The sequence below is a fragment of the Rhinopithecus bieti genome, unplaced genomic scaffold (assembly GCF_001698545.2).
Source record: "Rhinopithecus bieti isolate Rb0 unplaced genomic scaffold, ASM169854v2 scaffold_5882, whole genome shotgun sequence".
NCBI lineage: Eukaryota > Metazoa > Chordata > Mammalia > Primates > Cercopithecidae > Rhinopithecus > Rhinopithecus bieti.
Genome location: NW_016805188.1, coordinates 361,085 through 376,315, shown reverse-complemented (window position 1 = coordinate 376,315; position 15,231 = coordinate 361,085). Strand labels below are relative to the sequence as shown.

Genomic DNA, 15,231 nt, shown 5'->3' with positions numbered 1-15,231 from the left:
TTTTTTTTTTTTTTTTTTTTTTTTTTTTTTGAGACAGAGTCTCGCTTTGTAGCGCAGGCTGGAGTGCAGTGGCGCGATCTCAGCTCACTGCAAGCTCCGCCTCCCAGGTTCACGCCGTTCTCCTGCCTCAGTCTCCCAAGTAGCTGGGACTACAGGCACCCACCATCACGCCCGGCTAATTTTTTGTATTTTTAGTAGAGACAGGGTTTCACCGTGTTAGCCAGGATGGTCTCAATCTCCTGACCTCGTGATCCACCCGCCTCAGCCTCCCAAAGAGCTGGGATTACAGGCGTGAGCCACCGCGCCTGGCAGTACTTTTAAAATTGCTTTTGAGAAAAAAAAAAAAAAAAAAAAGGTCTCCTTAAAGTTGCAAATAATGACACCGACACCAAGAATGATTTGTTACACAGCAGGTCAAAGTAAATCAGTAGTCTCTTAATTTTGAACTGGAACTAGAAACCTAGGTATATTTTCTGTTCTTCTGTTTTCTCCTCCTCCTTAATAGCCTCTGAGTGAACTATCTACTGAGTGAAGTTTTATGTCTTCAAGTTCAACCCTGATTAGGTGTTCACTTTTTTTTCTCCATGGGAACAAACACGTTACCATGGGAACTGGGCAGCACAAAATATAAACAGTACTGAAAGCTTTTAGGAAGAACCATGCTTATAGCACAATGTTAACTATACAATGCAAGTGCTAGCTGGGCATTCCAATACCTGGCATATTATGGCATCTCAAAAAGAATAACTTGATCCTGTGCCTTGTCGAATGTTGGAAAAATAAATAAAAGGAAACTATACTGTTTTCTCATTAGAGAAAGTGCAAAAGTTTGTTTTCATTAAAAAAGTTAAAACCCACAAAACATATTGTGGTGATTATTTGCATTGACTTAAAAGATACACTTAAGTTTCTCTATATGATGAGCGCTTTTTGCACACTGACATTATCTTACATACCATATCTGCTTTGACATATGCTGGGTCTTAAGTCAGGGAAAAAGAAGTAAGAAAGAACAAAGAGGTTAGGACTAAGGGTCTAAAAGTCGGGTGAGTCACCAGCATTCCAAATCATTACATCCAGGGTAGTGGAACTGCGTTTCTGGGCCAGGAATGATTTATCAGGGGTTGGAATGTGGTGGGGAGGATATAACAATAGGAATTGCAGGCAATGTTATGGCTTTAGTGCTAGGCAAGAGAAGGATAGGGCCCATTCAGTTGGAAGCAAAGATCCAGCCAGTGTCTAGGGAATGGAGTGTGAAGTTAAAGGCCAAATACTAGCCATGAGGCAGGGCCCCTGTTCAACAAGTGATGGTTTAGCTTAGGGTGTGGAGTGGAGGATGCCTACAAGGACAGACACCCAAAAGTGAAGTTCAGGTAACAGCATTGTTGGATAGCGGAGTGGCTGCAGCTTGCTGACACCCCACAGGTGATCTGCATACTGGGCCCTGGAATATATGGTTTACTCCAGACTCCAGTTAATGATTGTGGCTAAAGCTTTTAATATATTGCCTGGTTTCATTAACATTATTAACATTGACTCTGCGCATAGGTGGTAGTGGCAGCAACTGAAAACAGAAAGGAGACCTGATTTGCTAAAGATCAACCCACAATAAGACCTCCACATTTAATGTTTAACATTGTACACTTGTAGATAGAAGCATTTGCAATTCATTGGCAAAAGAAGAATGCCCATGCAGGCCACACATTTGGTTCCACGTTCCGAATAGTATGCTATCTTGGCAATTATTGCATGTTACCTTTAGGTGAGAAAATGTCTGATGTGACATCAGTCTCTCTGATAAAAGCAATGAAATAAACTTCAGTAAAAGAGCTAACCTTTTTTTAAAAATGTTCTTAGGTGCCATCTCCTTACCTTGTATTTTTCAGAGTCCTTCAGTGGCTGTTTGGCAGAGGCGCAAAGCTATTGCAGGGAAACAATTTGAACTAAACGATGTGGTTCATGAAGTCTGAGATCAGCAGACTGGCAACCCTTCAGCTTTCAAAAATAATGTGGTCATGATGTGTGTGTCTCATTGCACTTCTGGGTTATGGTTCATTTAATTTTATGGAACAAAATAGGTTTCCATGTAAAACAGCATTTTCACCTATAAATTAGGAGCAAATAAAACAAAATTAATTTTGATGTAAAAATCTAGTTTCCACTGTAACCCACATGTAAATTCCCCATGTTATAATTAGAGAAATGCTCTTACTAATATAAGACAAAAGATATGAAAAAATGGCAATTAATTGCCATTTTAAAAGGAAGTAGAAATTCAAAAGAGGAAGATGTGAGGTTTAACAAAACGTTAGAATTAAAAATGACACCGACAAACTAAGAAAGAAGGAAAGTAAGCTGATATTTTATTTTATTTTACACTATAGAATATGATGCAATGTGTAATGTCCCTCTTATGATTCTGAAGTTGAAATAAAACTAAACCAATGTGTTGGAGTCTCTCCTCATGACCCTGTTCATAGCAGTCAGGTAACTTAGTTCCCCCTTTCTAAGCACATTTAAATGTAAGTTACTTAAATATAAAGATTGCTCTTAAGAGTTATTTAAATGTAAAGGTTGCTCTTAAGAAAATACCACCTCAGTGGTAAATGGGTACTTATCTGACAAAATACATTGTGTTATTATTTCACTTTATTAACTTGTGACTAAAGAGAATGTTTGCCATTTCTAATATGGGAGGCACAATACAGGGTCTGATCTCAGCACTTGGAGTACAGAACAGAGCACAGCACAGCGGATGAGAGTGGTAGTTCAATGAATAATGAGTATGTAGTACATTAGAAGTAGATATGAAATGCTGCGAAAGATAAACAACGCTGAACACTAAATAAAATGGTAAGAATTAATGTATATTATTACAATAGGGAAAAGAGTGCAATGTGAACTAAGCTCAACTTTGACCTGTACAGAGGTGATTAGGTATTTTCATGGGAGAATGAAGGATCAGGGAGAAGGGTGTGTGGGGACTCCATAGAGTTTTTCAGGAAAATGAAAAATTATAAAAATCCGGAAAAGAGGTTAGTCCACGTGAAACCCATCTAGTTTTGTTCACTGCTGTTTACTGAAATTCGGCCCCTCCCCTCCCGCAGAGACTGGAAACCAGGATCCTGGTCTTCAGGTGTTGGTTGGAACAACAGGAAGCTCTTTTGGCAGCCTTGAGTGTTATCAGGCTTGCACTTTAAGTGGGGGGTAGGCTCATCCTAAGTAAACAATGTTGAGCTGTTAGAAACTGTCCTAGTGTTTGTTCAACCTAGAAAGGTAAGCTTGAGGCCTAGTCAACGAGAACTCAGAGGAGCCTGACTAGCGCCTTTGCTCATACTAAGGAGAAAGGTGCGTGGGTGGGGTCTCTGAAAACTTCACATCTAAAACCTCTTCAGAGGCCTAATATGTTCCTCAGTAGACACGATGGAGAACTCCTAGGGCCAAATGATATGTCCTTTAGCAGGAATAGAGTTGTAAATATGACTTGTGGAGTGGCAGGAAATCAGATCAAAAGGGAATTGGGAGTAAGATCACAGAGGCTACTGAGTTTGAATTGTATACCATAGTCCAGTGCTTCCCAAAGTGTAGGACTCATTTACAGAAAACATTTTGGTTGTATAAGGATGAAGCGTGAAATCATATTGTCACATGATTTTAAAATTTTTTCAATTATCTGTTACCCCTTCTCATTAACTTAAGGAGAAAGGCTTAGGTTGATGCTAATCTGTGTCTTAAATAGTATTTTTTTTTCTTTTTTTGAGATGGAGTTTCACTCTTGTCACCCAGGCTGGAGCGTAGTGGTGCAATCTCAGCTCACTGCAACCTCCGCACCTCCGGGTTCAGGCGATTCTCCTGCCTCAGACTCCGGAGCAGCTGGGATTACAGGCACCCGCCACCACGCCTGGCTAAGTTTTTGTATTTTTAGTAGAGACGGGGTTTTGCCATGTTAGGCAGGCTGGTCTCGAGCTCCTGACCTCAGGTGATCCATTTGCCTCGGCTTCCCAAAGTGCTGGGATTACAGGTGTGAGCCACTGCGCCTGGCCTTAAATGGTATTTTCTAATCAGTCTTTCTAACAAAGACAGAGTGAATTTCTGCCAACATTTAATGATGTAGTTTCATTTTCATTAATTAAAAAATAGATTTCTTTTATAGAACTAATAGTCATTTTCCCTTTTAGTAAGTAATATGAAGTTTTCTTTCCAAATATATTTACTTAAGTGAAACACAATGAGTCTGTTTAAAGACAAAGATTACATGTGGCGGCAGGAGGAAGAGTTGGGATGACTGCCTTCTTTCTGGGCTGCTCAAAGAGGGGAGTGGTGGTGTCACTAAGGCAGGAATTACAGAAAAAAGGCCAGAACAAAGGAAAAGAAAATAAAAACCAAGAATAAGAAATGCCTTGCCTATTATTACTGGATGTGCAACAAAGTTTATTTAAACCAAGGTCCCGTAACTTCAAGGACATACCCAACACGCCCTCACATTCTCTCTGATGCAGCCAATAAAAGCATGCCATAAAACAACCTTATCATTTCTACAACCTGCCTTCTCACAGCCTGCCATCACCCTCAAAATGCTGGGTGACTTTTTGTTCCACCAGGCATTAACCCTAGGTTACATCCTTGGTTCTTATGTAATTTGGTCTCGACCACAAACTTAGAGCTTCCTTTGGTCTTTATTTTACTGCTTTCACTTCGGGGAACAACTGAAATGCTGTATTCAGCCAAGCTTTTGGATCCTTAGGTCAAAGATCCTGGCACCCATGCTCCTCCAGTAACAGGCAGGCTTGTGTATGTACTTACTCTCTCTCTCTCTCTCTCTCTCTCTCTCTCTCTCTCTCTCTTTTCCCCATTCCCCCTCTCTCTCTTAGAGGATAATCCTCCATTTGCATGGGGGATTATTAGTGTGTCCTTGAAATATATTGCTTTTTGTGTATCATGCATTAAGATATCAGATGTCAGGAATGCAAAGGCTTTTTTTCTTCTTTGGATATCAGCCAGTCATTCTTTTTGGAGTAATTTAAAGCAAATTCCTCTGTTGGAGCAAGACCTTCAACTTTTTTTTTCTTTTTGAAGCAGATCTCTGTGCCTTTTGAACTTCTTTCTGAGCTTCATATCTGAAGCTATTCTCTCTGTCTTCTGAGATGTTGTACCTTATAATATAAAAATGCGTGCTGTGGGCTGGGCATGGTGGCTCACGCCTATAATTCTAATACTTTGGGAGGTCAAGGCAGGTGGATCACCTGAGGTCAGGAGTTTGAGACCAGCCTGACCAACATGGTGAAACCCCGTTTCTACTAAAAGTACAAAAAACTAGTCAGGTGTGGTGGCAGGTGCCTGTAATCCCAGCTACTTGGGAGGATGAGGCAGGAGAACCGCTTGAACCCAGGGGTCAGAGGTTTCAGTGAGCCCAGATCATGCCACTTCACTCCAGCCTGGGTAAAAGAGCAAAACACCGTCATATATATATGACGAGAGAGGGCTTAGGAACAGAGAGAGAGAGAGAGAGTATTGGACATTAGCTCCTCAAAAATGGCTTTTTCCTGCTGAATGTTCATGGTGAGGTCAGTCTGACCTTTAATAATTTCAATTGACCCCTCCAAACTGAGTCTTAAATTGTCTAAATTTTTAAGTACAAAATTAGTATAGTTGTATTTTTATTAATCATACCTTATCTGTAATCAAAGAAAGTACATCATTATTTCTTTTCAACAATTTGAAAATTTTGTGGAATTTGGAGGTATGGTGTTGTAATAGATGCACATTTTAAGTAAGTAAAGTTTAAAATTTTATATAAAACTTATATGTGTAATTAAACCCAAGAATAGATGTTCCTTTCTGTTAATAGTCTATTTTTCTATTATGGGTTTACTTTTATTGAAATTTTGACAGAGATACTTGAGAATTAAAGATCTGAAAATGAATTACATTTATAAAAATACACAAGTTCATACTTCCTATATTACATATAAAAGATATTTTGTCATGGGATATTTTATGTTAACTTTAAGACTTCCATTTTTTAAAAAAGATGAGTCATTTCCTCTGTCTGGGAGATGACTGTGAGTGGTAAAAGTCTGGGTACATATGTTAAGGTCACAGAACTTGGTTAGAGCACAGAATCCATGTTCAGTTTCGAATTTCATCTTGACTTTGAAATAAAGCAATGGTGTTAGATAAAGAAATGAAGGAATGATTTGGCTAAGGTAGACCTTTGACTGTATCACCAGTTACTGTCTCCTGTAGAAATAGGTGATACCCTAAGCCTTGGACTTTGAAATTTTCATTCTTAGGTCTATAGTGAACCTAAATGCTTACCAAGACAAACACTTCTTGCTTAACTTTTGATTAACTTGCACATGAAAGGACATGAATTTATATTGAAGAGTGATGTCATAGCTGTAACAAAAGGGATTAAAAAAGAAAATCTTTTTTTTTTTTTGAAACGTACTTTCACTTGTCGCCCAGGCTGGAGTGCAGTGGTGCGATCTTGGCTCACTATAACCTCCACCTCCTGGGTTCAAGCAATTCTCCTGCCTCAGCCTCCTGAGCAGCTGGGACTACAGGTGTGTGCCACCACACCTGGCTATTTTTTTATTTTTAGTAGAGATGGGGTTTCACCATGTTGGCCAGGCTGATCTCGAACTCCTGATATGCCAGCCTCGGCTTCCCAAAGTGCTAGGATTACAGGCGTGAGCCACCACGCCCAGCCTATGCTAGTCTTTAGCTCAGAATTTTAGCGGAATAAAAGTGGACTCTAAAAAAAAAAAAAAAAAAAAGTGGACTCTACTACCTTACTTAATAGCTGTTACTCAGTCTCTTTCAGCCTTGGGATTCACCTGTGTAAAAAAGAGGTGATAAAACTTTATGTATTTGCTGTGAAAACTAAATTAAAAAGCATATTAAATGTGGTAGTATTTGTAAAATGCCTAGGGGGTCATCTAGCATGTAGTTATTGTTTGTTCCTAACCCCTCAACTCGTTCCTTCATTTTTTCTTCCTTGGAAGACAAAAAGCGTATTCTTCGCCTCCATGTAATCCATTTCCTGATGAAAGATGATGTATTTGCTCTATGAAGATGAGTGATAGGTAATAACGGAAGGTGATGGATAATGGCAAATACCAGAGAGATTATGATCTGGGCAAAATATTGTACCTTAGTAAGCAAAGTTGCTTTCTGCATTCACATTTATTACACGCATAATAAGATACAGCAGTTTTATTTGCATAGTAGATGGAGAACAGAATTTATTTAGAAAGCTTTTGATAAACCTCTTAGGTGAAGTAAGTGCTTGCAGGTATAGTGTTGGCCTCACCAAGGGTTCAGTAATTGTTTTGTGTGTGTGTGTGTGTGTGTGTGTGTGTGCATGTGTGTATGTGCGTGTGCCATTCAGATGAGATTGTTCATACACATGGGAGCAGAGGAGGACAGAGTTAAGAGATGAGAGGGCTGAGAATGGGTACAAAGAAGAGGCCACAGGACTCGAAAGAAAGCTATTGATATGGTTTGGATGTTTTTTCCTCTCCAAGTCTCATGTTAAATGTAATCTCCAGTGTCGGAGGTGGGGCTTGGGGTGTGTGGGTCATAGGGTTGGATCTCTCATAAATAGCTTGGTGCCCTCCCCACAATAATGAGTGAGTTCTCACCGAGTTCCCATGAGATTCCGTTATTTAAAAGAGCCTGGCACCTCCTCCCTTTCTCTCTTGCTCCCTCTCCTCCCACATGGCACACTGGCTCCCCTTTGCCTTCTGCCATGACTAGAAGTTTCCTGGGCCTCTCACCAGAATCAGATCCTGGTACTATACTTCATGTACACCCTGCAGAACTGTGAGCCAAATACATGTCTTTTCTTTATAACACCCTACCTCAGGTATTCCTTTACAGCAATGCAAATGGACTAACACAGCTGTTCTATGGATAACGTTAATTTCCCATGATCACTGAAGTTACTAGACTGACAGAATATTTGTTGTAAGTTTTTGTGGATACCAGCAAAGTTATAGTTTCATGTCTAGATGCATGCCAGGCTAACAGATGGCACAGATCTAAGAAAGGAAGCAATGGGGGACCCCACAAGCAAACCCTCAGACATTTACAGGCTTCATAGAGAGGATCTGGAGCATCAAACTCAAACTGATGGTTTGAGTGACACTCATGTATATCTCTGAGGGTGAAGGTCTCTGGTGACATTTGCTTTACATATACGACCACATGGCATCATTATGTAGTTTATGTTCTTCCGTGTATGACAGTTATCAGTGTAACATCCTCACTAGAATAATTTTGAAATCGGAATGTTTAGTATTTAAATTTTTCATAGTAAATAACTTTCTCATACATTAAATAAATAAAGCAAAATCATTTAATAAAGTTCTAACTCTGAGTTATGTTACAGGTCAAATTGTATTTACCTATTGTGACAACAGTGGAGATTCCACCCTGGTCCCTTGTTACCCACATTTTAGCAATATTTATTCTTTGGTGTAATCATAAAAAGTCAGTTCTATATACTGACATATCTTGACTCACAAAAGATTTTTCAAGATTCACATATATACCTGTAAAACAAAGATATTCAAATGACTAACAAACCTGTTAAATGCCAAAAATAAATAAGGGGGTGGAATGAGAAAACACTGTGGCAGGAGGTGACTTTTGGAAAAAAACAATGAAATGGTTGACTTTTGATGTTGTGGCTGATGGTAATTGATTTGATATGTTGTTAAAGATATTTGACTATTTTTTAAATAAATGTGCATTTTATATAATATTTAAATCAATCAAAAGAACCCTAGAGGTGTTCAATTCTTACTCTGAATCTTAACTGTTCCATGCGGCAGCAGCATAATTTTTAACCTTAAGGAAAATGCAGAAAATGGTACCTTTTCATTCTCACTGCCACCAACCCAGTTCAGGCTGGGAACGTTTGCATTTCTCTGAGCGCCTACAACTGTTCTCTCTGTTTGTGATATTTCTCTCCTCCAACATATTTTCTACAACTCTGTGAATGATGTTTGTAAAATTGTGCACTCCATTGCTATCAGGTTTAAGACAAAACTCCTCACGAGGTTTACAAGGCCCCTTGTTCATCAATCTCCTTCGTTTACCCTTACAGATATATTATATTTGCAGTGCATCACACTTGTGGTATGGATGCTTCTCACCTTTGGGCTTTTATGTTAGCTGTTTGAACCTTTCTTCTCCATCTTGCCATCTCTTCCCTCCCTTTTTTTTAGTCCCAGTTTATAAATCTCTTCCTTCAAGAAACTGCTCTTTGTCCTCAAGAGAGTTATTAATGGTTTACCTTTATTTAGCATTATAGAGGGACTACAGAAGTCTTAATTGAAGAGGGAACATGTAAGTCTTGAAAGCCTGAAAGGACAGGCTGCTGAAGCACAGAAGAGGGGGTTCAGGCAGAAGAAATGACCATAAGGAGGAAGTGTGAAGGGAAAGGGGAGTCAAAAGAACAGATAACAGTTGGTAGAGTGTATGACATTAGAAAGGGGTTGAGGGTGAGAATTGTTGAGAATAATGAATGTCAGACTGTGATGAATGCAGAGGTTTTAGTGCCTAGTCAGGAAGTTACAACTTATATGGGCTGTAGAGCATCATTAACAAAAAGGTGAAATTTGCATCTCATAGGGCAACATGGTCAGCCCTGTTTTAGAAAGAGGGGTGGATATGTGTGTGTGCGTGTGTGTATAAATATATATATGTGTGTGTGCTTGTGTATATTACCTGTGTGTTTGTGTATATATACATACTTGTGTATATATGTATATGTGTATATGTACATATGTGTATATGTATATGTGTACACATATACACACGTATGTATATATACATATATACTTGTGTATATATAAACTATATATGTGTGTGTATATATATGTGTGTGTATATATATAAAAGAAGCTAAGAACAGTGGCTGAGAGACAAGGTTTTGAGTTGGGCCATGAGCTGGAACATTTGGAGAGAATGGGAGAGAGAGAAAAAAAATCAGTCACAGTCTTAAAAGTGAGATAACAAAATAACAATATGTAGCAGTATAGAAAATACTCATATGAAAAGTACTGGTGACAAGTGCTTATAGGATTTTAAGCAAATGTATATATTTTCGATGATAGTATATTTGTTCAGGTTCTGGATGAAACATTCATCTGAAATTGTTCAAATGAAGAGACATTGATGCAGTGGTTCTCAGTCTTGGCTGTACATTGGAAATGCTTGGGGAGCTTTGAAAAATATACATCCCTGTGTTCTACCCTCAGAGGCTCTGCATTAGTTGGTCTGGTTTGTGACCTGGCTGTTGGGATTTCTTAAAAGCTTTCCAGCTATTTCTAATATGCAGCTTGAGTAGAGAACCCAGGTTCAACCTCTGAGGTGAGAATGAAAGGACTGCTTTCAGAAGCATGGGCAATGCTAGGAATTAAAGGATGGTAAGACACAAGAGACTAGCTACAGGGGGAAATAACACTATCCTTATGATCAAAGAATGAGAGACACTAGACTGACCTAGTGAAAGCTGGACCAGAGGAGAAGGGGCTATTCTACCTGAGCTATAGTATGGGAGTGGGGTATGCTTCTATTTCCTGCTTTCAGAGCTGAAGCAGGATGTATGAGTGTTCTCCAGAGAAATAGACCTAATCGAATATGTGTGTGCATGTGCATGTGTGTGTGTGTGTGTATATGTGTGAATTTTTTAAGAAATTTGCTCATGCGATGGTGGAGGCTGGCAAGTTCAAAATCTGCAGAGTGGCCTGCAGGCTGGAGACCTAGGAAGAGCTGATGCTGTAGTTCATGTCTGAAATGTGAAGGCAATTTGTTGCCAGTACTCCCTCCTGTTCTGGGGCAAGTTAGTCTTTTATTCTACTCAGGCTTTAAATTGATTGCATGAAACCCACTCATATTATGGAGGACAATCTGTTTTACTCAAAGTTCAGCAATGTAAATGTTAAATCTCATCTGAAAACATTGCCATAGGAACATCCAGAATAATCTTTGACCACATATCTGGGCAGTGCGGCCCAGCAAAGTTGACATATAAAATTAATTGTCACATAAGGAGGGAGAGGAGAAGAAATAGTCCATCTCCCTTTTCTTCTTTCTCCCCTTCCTTTGGCCAACTGCCCAGGACAGAACTGAATGAAGAATGAGTACAGAATCTGAGGGGCAAATTGAAGATGTCCTGCACATACTTCTAACTCATTCGTCATAGGCTTGATTATTATTTTGAAAATACCTTTTCTATTGTTAAAATTCTCATTTGGTTAGGTTGAGCAATATTATGACAGACTCTTGAATTTATTTTTTAAAATTATGCTTATGACCTAGTAGTTTCTAAAATGATTTTCTAATGATCTTTGCTGAGATGGTTTCCCTTTAGACTAGAATAACAACAATGTTTGTGTCATCAATGCAAATGCAGTTTTTGCTAACCAATAAGAACACTGCTAAAATTTATTTTCAGCTTAAAAGATAATACTGTTCTATTTAATTTTGTGTTAGATGGTCACCAGGAAGCCATGGTGACCATGAAGACTTCCTGCTGTTTCTTAACTTCTAGTCCATGCCCATTGGCTCCAGGCTTCAGGGGAGTGAACAGTTGTTACAGTTAGCAACAGGCAGTATAGTAAGTATGACTAAATGTGGAGATTCTATTCTGACCACTTATCCCTCAGTGGGACCTGTGGGAATCCTATAGATGCTCATGAGAAACCCGTGGTTGATTAGTGGGATTGTGAGGAATGCTTGCTTCCATCTCTTTCCCCACAGGAGTTAGCTGAAATTCCCCAGTAGCCTCATAACACAAAGGTAGCCCCTTTCAATTCTAAGAGGGAAGAAATAGGGATTTTCCAGGGGAAAAAAGAATCCCCTGTCTCTTCTACACCATTGTTCAAAATCATAAACAGAGGGACAAAATTACTCAGGTTAGGACATGTATTTTGTACTTTACACCAGAACACATACCCTGCCATTTCAGAAACTACATCCAGGTAGGTCCATTTTTATCAGTTTTGTGCATTAATTTCATTCTTACCAAACAGATTATAGTGCTTTAAAAATGTTCTTCAGAAAGATTTCTTTTTCATAGGTGTCTCTGGTAATATTTGTTTCTTCCTTTTCACGTCTTGCCACTTCTCCCAACTTCAAAATCTAAGTTGGGAGAGCAAATACTTTGGTTAGCACAGACAATATTGCCAGACAAGGAAAATCATTTCTGCCAATGGAAGTTTATGAAACCCATAGGGGAAGCATACTTCTATTATGTTTCAGATGGAGAGTCATCAAATAGCATAATCTATAGGAAAGAATATAGAAAATGAAAATTGTTAGCAATCTTCAATATCAATTCATCAAAGTATATATTAGGGCATATTTTGGTACCACTGAAAAAAAGACTTAAAGTTGTATAAATGTATGGAGCAAACAGTAGGACAATGGTCATACATAATATTTTATCTCCACTTTAAAAAAGTATTTTATGAAAATCTTATTCTCATTCTAGCGTCTTTGTATTTATTACAGGTATAAGAAGCTATTAAAGACCCTTACAAAGGCTTATTTGGGCACGAGAGGATTCGGGAAAGATGGCAGAATAGAAAGCACCAGGCATCCATCTCCCCAGCCAGGCATCTACAGTGGCAGAATCTGTTCGATGTAACGATTTTGGAAATCTGGAGTCTACTGAAGGTTTGCAACTTCCAGGGGAAGACATGGATGGTAAATTATGGTTAACTTCAGTCAATGTCAGCTTTTAGCTTGACAGCAGCCACCCACCTCATACCCCCAGATTTGTGGCAGACAACTGTGCATGTGTTCTTGGAACAGCTTACACAGAACTTGCAGGAACCAAGGTGGGCAATAAAGATCCTATCCTCCAGTACTGGAGATCTGTGTTCTAATCACTGACAGCTGCCTCTGATTATGGAAGTACAAACACTGGAGATGGGCATCTGTTACTGTTGCACTTCCCTGAATTGTTGGAAGCCCTTTTCCCTTCAGATGAAGTGACCTCCAGGAGATTTAAAGGGTCAGTATCCTGTTCCCCATTCATTGTTCTCTTTTTTCCCTTTTGAGAGCCAGAAATTAAAAAAATAAAAACTAGGATATTCAAAGGCAATTGCATATATGTGGAAAATTAGAGAGTCACCATAATGCCAGGGACAGGTGGAGGCTCAGAAAAGACCTTGTTTACACATGAGGCTTATCCTCAGCACAGTAACAGCCTACAACAATCAAATCAAATCAAAACAAAACAAAAATCCCTAAGAAACTCTGAGGAAGGGAAATAATCTGATTTCCAGAATTACCACACTACTAGACTTAAATGTCCAGTTTAAAAAAATCATAAGACAAACTAAGAAACAGGAAAGTATGTTTCATTCGGAGGAAAACAGAACTGATGGCAGATCTACCATACAAAACCTTTTTAAAAACAGTTGTCTTAAAGATGCTCAAATAACTAAAGAAAAACCTGGAAAAGCCAAGAAAGTTGATGTATGAACAAAGTGGAAATATAAAGAGAAAGAAAATCTAAAAAGAAACTAAAGAGAAAGTCTGAAGCAAAAAAGTACAATACAATAGTCCCCTAGTTATCTGCAGCTTTCTTTTCCACAGTTTCAATTACTTCCATCAACCATGGTCCAAAATATTAAATGAAAATTCCAAAATAAAAGCTTACAAGTTTTAAATTGCATTCTGTTCTGAGTATGTTGGTGAACTCCATTCTGCCCAGGATATAAATCATCCCTTTTTCTAGTGTATCCACAGTATACTCTACCTGTGGTGAGTCACTTAGTAGCCATCTCTGTTATCAGATTGACCATTGCTATATCACAATGGTTGTGTTCAAGTAACCCTTATCTTACTTAGTAATGGACCCAAAGTGCAAGAGTAGTGAAACTGGCAATTCAGATATACCAGAGAGAAACTGTAAAGTGCTTTCTTTAAGTGAAAAGGTGAAAGAAAGTTCTTGGCTTAATTAAGAAAGAAAAAAAGATTGTATGCTGAGGTTGCTAAGATCTGTTATAAGAATGGATCTTCTAATTGTGAGGAAGAAAAAAAATTGTACTGGGTTTGCTGTTGCACCTCAAATTGCAAAAGTTGTGGTCACAATGCATTACAAGCTTTTAGTTATGATGAAAAATGCATGAAATTTGTGGATGAAAGATGTGAACAGAAATGTGTTCTGATTGATGACAATGGGGTTTGGAACTATCTTCAGTTCCAGGCATCCACTGCCTGAAACATCTCCAGTGCAAAATGTAGGACCACTGCAACTCAGATGAAAAGTTTTCTAGAGAGATTCCAAGGAAGATTTGAGAAGTCAAAAGAAGTAATTGGTAAATATGAAGATGGGACCATTGAAATGATTGAATCTGAAGAACAGAAATTTAAAAAGTAAACAAAGTACTAAGGAACCTGTGGTATACTATCAACTGGATCAGCATACACATCTTGGATATTCCAGAAGGAAAAGAGAGAGATAAAAAGTCACAGAATATTTGAAAATTTCCTGAATTTGATGAAGGACATAAACACAAACATCTAAGAAGCTCCACTTGTATAAGGTACTTATCATAGTCAAAATCATAGAATAGAAAGTAAAAAGGTGGCTGCCAGGGGTTGCAGGAAGGGAGAATGGGGAGTTACTGTTTAACGTGTACAGAGTTTCAGTTTTACAAGATGAAAATAATTTTGGAGATGAATGGTGGTGATGGTTGCATGACAATATCAATGTACAATTGACTCTTGAACAATATGGAGATTAGGAGTGCTGACCCAAAATATACCCCCCAACACAGACAAAAATCCACATGTAACTTTTGACTCTGCCAAACTTAACTACTAATATCCTACTTTTGACCAGAAACCTAAACAATAACATAAACAGTTGATTAACACGTATGTTGTATAGTATATGTATTACATACTATACTTTTACAATAAAGTAAGCTAAAGAAAAGAAAACATTTTTAAGAAAATTATAAGGAAGAGGAAATATATTTACTATTCATTAAGTGGAAGTGGATCATCATAAAGGACTTCATCATCAGTGTCTTCATGTTGTGTAGGCTGAGGAAGAGGAGGGTGAGGAGGGGTTGGTCTTTCTGTCTCAGGAGTGACAGAGGTGGAAGAGAATACACGTATAAGTGGACTCACATAGTTCAAACCTATGTTCTTCAAGGGTTACCCGTGCTAGCAAACTGAATTCAAGAGCCCCTTAAA

At 38.5% G+C, this 15,231-nt stretch overlaps 1 long non-coding RNA gene across 1 annotated transcript in view; it reads right to left on the bottom strand.

Moving 5' to 3' along the window:
- Nucleotides 1-13,723, bottom strand: part of LOC108529307 (uncharacterized) — a 17,911-nt gene extending 4,188 nt beyond the window's left edge. Inside the window, exons 1-4 of the long non-coding RNA XR_001885486.1 lie at nt 13,685-13,723; nt 12,041-12,156; nt 6,794-6,839; nt 1,873-2,104 (exon numbers count right to left, since the gene is read on the bottom strand). This is a non-coding gene — a long non-coding RNA (uncharacterized LOC108529307). The remainder of the gene's footprint in view (nt 1-1,872; nt 2,105-6,793; nt 6,840-12,040; nt 12,157-13,684) is intronic.
- Nucleotides 13,724-15,231: the final 1,508 nt, after the last annotated feature.